Consider the following 7,132-nt stretch of genomic DNA (forward strand, 5'->3'; position numbering starts at 1 on the left):
ACCAATTCAATTAAAGTAAACCTCTTGTTCAAATATAGCATTTTGTTCTCTTTTCTTCTAACCAGATCCAAATGGAAGATAGTAACCGATGAATATATAATCAGGTCTCAGTACTTCCAGTTCGGTACTCACAAAGGTAGTTCTAGTCTATTGTTAGAACATTTATTCCTCTCTCATTGTCATGGTGATAGAAGAGTTATATTTATGCGATTTTGATAGGGATTTAAAGGTCATTGTTTATTCTTGAGAATATGAGCTCAGGTGTGGTTTTCCATGTGTATTTTGGCGATAGTGCATAGTCAGTAATAAGGCCATGGTGATGATCCGGAAGTGAAATATGTGTTCTGTTTACATACTGCTCTGTTGACAGTCCAGCCTCTCAAAAAAACCTTTGGCAAGAACTTCACCGTGAAGGTATTTTTAGATTAACATATGATTTGTACTGATTGTCACACAGTGGAAATGTCAGCCTCGAGAACCAAATGTAGAGAACATATAACAAAATTAATTGTGCTATGTCCTGTCAGTGCAGTATTTGAGTAAAGATTAAACTGGTATTAAATCTTTATTATTAATGAACGACACATGAAATTTCAATATGTTATGTATATTGACTTTGAAAAACAGTAGAATGAAATTAGAAATAAAAAGTTAAGTTTTATTTTGAAAAATTTAAATGAAATTTAAAAAGAAGTATAAAAAATTAAAACATTTACTCCAAAATATATAATATTTGTTGAAATGATATTAAATGATATCAGCATGTAAATATTCCTACACCATATATAAGTTCCAATGTTGGATATTTGTCAAATTTTGTCAGAGAAAATATCTTTGTAAGTCAAAATGAGACCATCATTTAAAATACACGAAGACAAAATTCCAGTTTGTATTGGTCATTCAAAGTATTTATTAGGGGTCCAAGCAGTTAATTTATGAGTTTATCATGGGGTCACTTCCTGAGTAACACATATCTGCTTGTATGGCCTTCAGTAATTTTTTACAAACATAGTTATAGGGTATTTAGTGAGAGGACAGAGATGAAAACTTTATACTAGAACCTAGTCAAGTTCTCTACTAAATCATTTTAAACTGTCCCAGAATGAAATACAATTCAAAGGGATAAAATATACTTTCCCCATGTATATTACCCTTGGATGTAAGAAAACAGCAAAATAATATAAGCTGAACACAAAATGCATTCCATTGTATTGTTCAGTTTGGTTACGATATTGATTGGTGTAGTGCAGCATTGTGGCCTATATGATGTTATGGGAATGCTGATGATCCATCTTGCTTTATGCATTATTAATTACTAATAATATTTGTTAACTGACACTCTAAAGATTGCATAAGAAATATTCAAACAGATTATTTGAATTCAACTTTGTACAACTGATTTTGCGATAGCTACATATCCCACATGAACAAATATTCATATATTTTAGAATGTTTGGGATCAAACGTTCACATTCAGTACATCATATAGGCTGACATTGTACATATAGTGAATCTGTAAGGCCCATTTCTGGCTGTGTGCGCTGAAAATATCCCAAAATGTTATTTTCATCATGAGTAGGCCTATGTATGATAACATATTTCAATTTAGTACTATGACAGTGTGCAGTATTGTAGCATCAGCTGATATCTGATTCCATTGAATCATTGAGTTTAATAATTGGTAACCAACACTCTTAATGATAAATGTTGAAACAGATCATTTGAATTTTGTTTGCACATTTGATCTTAAGAAGTACATTGTATATGTCCCACATATGTAAATGTCCATCCTGGTTTTCACGTTTTGGGGATCAGAATTTCACATTTAGTTGACGATATAGGATTTATTGGTATCTATAGTTGATCTGTGTGGCCACATTTTGCTGTATTCATCTGCAATATCCAAAATTGTTATTTCCCTCATGAATAAGATCGCTTATAGTCATATATTTTAATTTATTACATTGTCGCTTGACTTTCCTGTATACTGGTATGTACTAATGTTTGCACCAATCATCAAACCTCACAGCCCCAACATTGCCTTAAACTGTATGATACATAGTCTACCTGATTTGCTATTTAACCTGTAAATGGCTAAATATGCTTCTAGAAACCCCATATATTTTTAGGATAAATTTATCACTTTAATACATGGTCATCGCTTCACCTTTTTGAGTGTCAGTCTGTCATGTTTAATATTTTTCCCATGCTTGCAACCTTAATGTTATTTTGAAATCACCATATCGAACACATTTTAAATTCATTTACCTACATCTTACTGTTTTCTAGAATCAAGTGAGACATGTTATATCTTTTCAGGTCTAACATTGTATCTGGAACAAAATGTTAGAGTTGGATCAGTTTGGAAGCTCTCCAGTAGTCCGGTGGTGATAGCAAGGTTTCATAAGGACATGTGAAGTGTACTGTCATAAGTGACCATGATTAGTTCATATCACCACACTGATATATAGCACCACAAAGACATGGCTTAGGTCTTCATGAGAGAGAATAACACCATTTTTCAGTAAGGTAGAGCCTCCCTAGAAACTGTATTTTCCTATCCCATTGTCACCTTTTGTAGTTATTGACATTGAAATGGAATGCATTTTTGCTATACAACATGGTAGTGGTCCCATCCGAACTTTAAATCTGAGTGCGCTATTACTTATACAAACAACTGCCTACGTACCTGACACAATATGTGGAACATAGCACCTGTCACTGTTTCTTTAGTGTCTACACCTATATGCATCTGGACAGGCATATTGCGGTTTGCTGCCAAAATCACTATGAGCTGTGTTGCTTCACTAACCCTGGGAAAAATGATATCACTTGTACAGACTTAAGCTACCATTTGTTTTAAATACCATGTATTAGTCAACTTTGCTGTCTAAAATTTGTCAAACTGAATTTTAAAACTTGTAGGAAAATTTATATTTTCAATAAAATGTAGTTTTTAAAATTTAAATGTTTATTTAAATTTCCTTTATCAATAATTTCAAATTGTAAACATATTCTCAGAGAGGCCTTGTACATTCAGGTTTTCATTGCATTGAAAAATTCTTATAATTAAGGAAGATATAGCAAATTAAGTTTTGGTTTCTCAAGAGCACTTGGACCAAAATTTGCACCCTGTGGAACACCAGCACTACACACTTTCTGAAAGGTGTCACGTGTCTTGTTTGTAATAAAATTCAAAAAGACTTCATGTATAAAATTGAAATAGGTGTGGCATGCAAATATAAAAGTTTGACTAAAATTGGCCATAACAAATTGGGCCTGTCAGGAATCAGGTCACAATTAGTACATCCAGTTCAGTACCAATAGATGTAGTTCAAGTCTATTTTTAGAATATTTCTTCCTCTCATTTTGGTGGTGACAGAAGAGTTATATTTATGCATTTTTTAGGGATTTAAGAAGTATTGAGAAACAAATGTAGAGAACATAGAGTAAAATTAATTGTGTTCTATGTCCTTATGGATCTGACCTTGTTCGATTTATTGACAAATGGAGTTTATCAGGAATATTATGTTCCCTGAATATTACTGGACCAGAAGTATGTTAGTTATCACGTCACTTTCTCGCATCATACCTTCTATTTTGTCCTCTTTATCTCACATGTATATGGTATGCATGTGTGTTTGGAAGTAAGTAACATTATCTTATGTTTATGAATTTAGCATTTGATGTGATCTTATTCAAATACATGTATGTAGATGCACGTTTGCTTTTTAGACCAACAAGTAGATCTCCGCCTTTTCTTCTTTTTTCTCCCCTGACATTACCGGTAGTGTCAGAAAAAAACAAAAGAAGCGATGATCTACTTGCTGGTCTAGTTTGCGTGGAATATGTATGCAAATGTATGTACAAGTATTATATTTGCATATGGTCATCCAAAGTGTATCAATTTAGCGTTCATATATATACCAATCATGTGCTGCAAAATGGCATTAAACCCAGTAAAACCAATCTGAATAATCAATCCGCTAATAAAAAGAGGCGTGATCTAACGATTGTGGACTAGATGTATCAAAGTTTTGGAAATTAAGATCTGTTAAGTGTATATTTGAAACTCGTCTGCAGTAAAAACGCCCTGTGTATATACATGCACGAGTGTGTGTGTGTGTGTGTGTGTGTGTGTGTGTTTTGACTGAAAATCAAAGAACCGAAGGTACTGTAATATTAATTGCATTTGAAAGATGCAAGTTGTTTTTTTCTTGTTATTGTTGGAAAATGGCGTCAAACTCACAACATCACGCTGAATATGAGTAAACAGTGTGTGTGTGTGTGTGTGTGTGTGTGTGTGTGTGTGTCTAATATCAACGAACCTAAAGCACCATAAGCTTACGTCCATGTGAAAGTGGCAACATGGTTGGGGTTTTTTGTTTGTTTGCTGTGATCTGTTCATTATTTTTTTCTCTACCTATGAGCATGTGCCATGGTATTTTTCATCTTCGAACTAATTCTAAGAAATTAATAAATTCTTTGGGAAAGGCTTATTACATCAGCTTTACAATTTCATTAATGATCAAAGCTGCTCAGATTTGCTCCTTGAGGCATCTAACGAAACCAAATTAAAGCAAAACAGACGAAATAACATTAAGGAAATTTTTTTGACTATGGCTGCCTAAAAATAATTCAAAAAGAACAATCTTAAAACCATTCACATGTCACAGAGTACCAGCAAGTTTTAATATACAACTTTGGAGGCCTCGTATTTCTAGCTACTTTTATGTATTTGTGATTGAAAATCTCTAACGAAATCTGAGTTGTTACTTACATAAACTTTGTATTACTATTATTTTTGATGGATAGTAACACCGGCTGCATTCATTTAAACTCAAAACATACAAATCTATGAAAACGGCATGACACGTTTCCGACAGAAAATAATTTTCAATGCTGGCGATGTATCACAGCAGGTGACATACCTTAAAAGAAATGAAGAATTTACACGTAAGTATTAAGGTTTTAAATGCTAATTTTAAACTACATGGAATTAAACGGGAACCCGGATGGCCGAGTGTTCTAAAGCGCTCGACTTTACCAATCACTGCCATCTCATCTCGATCCACGTGGTTCGGGTCTCGGGGTCGGTCTATGTGTGTATATGAGAAAGGTTGCCATTAGCCTCTCGTGAGTCGGTGGCTCTTCCCGAGGTTTTCTCCAGTTTCTTATGCCACTATTTATACTGGCCGCCATGTATAGCCTATCACGTGCTGAAAAATGGCGTTATTCCCACAACAACAACATGGGAATATGTTATGCGCCTTTTTTGCGAGTTGGATCTAACAGTTTTAGCAGTAGGAAGAGAAACTCATTGATGCTCATTTTACAAAGAGTTTTCAATTTAATTTTCCTGAAATCTATACCTCAAAAGCCGAAATCTAAGCTGCGTACCACTACCGAAACGAGAGAGGAAACAATGCTCTAAATATAGACTGGGACTACTTTTGTGGGTACTGATCCGGAAGTAATAATTGCGACTCAATTTCATTAACGGCAGCCTAAACATGTCTGAATCTTTACTTAACCATGTGTGGACCACCTATTGGAATTGTACCAAACGCAATAAAGACAGTTAATGGTCTAAGCTTGGTATAACATACCCTAGTTTGCTAGTACATATGCCAGGTTTAAGGTCTACATTGCTCTCCTCGGAGAAGACAGATGATATCCCAAACATCTGAAACATCCACACGTTGCATTAATCTAAAATGGAATTTTTTTTCTTCAAGTAAATTTTGATTTCCTATATGAATAAAACACCTGTTATTTTTTTCCAAATTAGTAATCTTTTCCTGATGTATAAATAGGTAGTTATAATCCATCTCGATAACTCGAACATCTAACGAATGTGGATTACATCCCTTTCACTGTCAAATTAACTCCCCCTGCCTTTTCCACGACAAGAAATATAGAAATATTAATTAGTATCCTTTCTACCAGTATAAAGAAAATAAATGGGTTTCACTGAAATTCAAAATAGCCAATAGCAAAATGACACTGTATATTGAAAACTATGACCCTTTTGGATCTTTGTAGACATAACCATTCCACTATCGTCTTTACAAAAGCATTTGGAAAGTTCAAACTATTTCTCTTCAAAATAAAGCGTGAAAGTATAATGATTACTCTGGTTTCTCTTCACATCGTATTAATCTTTCGCCTTTTACTAAAGATTACTCTGGTTTCTCTTCACATCGTATTAATCTTTCGCCTTTTACTAAAGATTACTCTTCTCTTCACATCGTATTATTTAGACTGGATAAAAAAGGAAGGTAAGCAGTGATTCAGGAGCAGGTGGAATTCAGCTGGGAAGCCGAACCGTTTGGTGAGTCCGTTCTAATCTATCTCTTTATTCTTCCTTACACGACATTGCCACTTAAATATCACAGCCCCTTTAAGGACCCTGTCGCAACACACATCACCACTACACATTAAATTCTAACGTTTACCGTATATCAGTACAAATAAGCATACTGTTTCACTCATACAAGATGAACAGCGAAGAGGTATGTAAGCAATTCTTACCCAAGCACGCCTTCACCGATACGGAAGAAGGCAGACTTTTCACCGCAGAAAGATGGGACTATGTCCAAGCGGTAGATCTGTCCCAAGTCCATGCGGCGGAAAGACCGGCAACCCCCGAAATCCTCGGAGCACTAGCCGCCAGGGGAGTAACCCTCGAAAACATCGATTTTATTACAAATATAGGAAGAGGGATTATGCTGATCTATCCTAAAAACAAAACCAAAATAATTAATTTTGAGAGTTTTACTATAAAAGGGAAGACAGTCCTGATCACAACACCACCACCCATAACTAGGTTTACAAAAAGAAAATTCATAGACATACACATTACCAGATACCCAAATGAGTTCCCTATGGACTTGTTTAAGGAGGGAGTTGAAGCCAGACTGGGTGTCGGAATTTGTAAGGTTAGGTGGGAGACATTGCGGGGGTTCCCGACAGTGAGAACGGGAAAGAGAATAGTGCAGATTGATGCTGCAGACGTAGATAGGGTGCCAGAGTTTTTTAAGGTACATGGTTTCGTGGTACACTCGTGGTACCCAGGGTGCAATGTCACACGCCCCTGCCTCACTTGCGGAAAAAAGGGCCACGTGAGGAG

The 7,132-nt window shown here is 35.2% G+C and overlaps 1 pseudogene; it reads left to right on the forward strand.

The window, feature by feature from the left end:
- The first annotated feature begins 6,147 nt into the window (after window positions 1–6,147).
- LOC149776882 (U5 spliceosomal RNA) lies at window positions 6,148–6,191 on the forward strand (annotated as a pseudogene).
- Window positions 6,192–7,132: the final 941 nt, after the last annotated feature.

This window comes from Sinohyriopsis cumingii, chromosome 18 (genome assembly GCF_028554795.1).
Source record: "Sinohyriopsis cumingii isolate HCF-2022 chromosome 18, ASM2855479v2, whole genome shotgun sequence".
Classification (NCBI taxonomy): Eukaryota; Metazoa; Mollusca; class Bivalvia; order Unionida; family Unionidae; genus Sinohyriopsis; species Sinohyriopsis cumingii.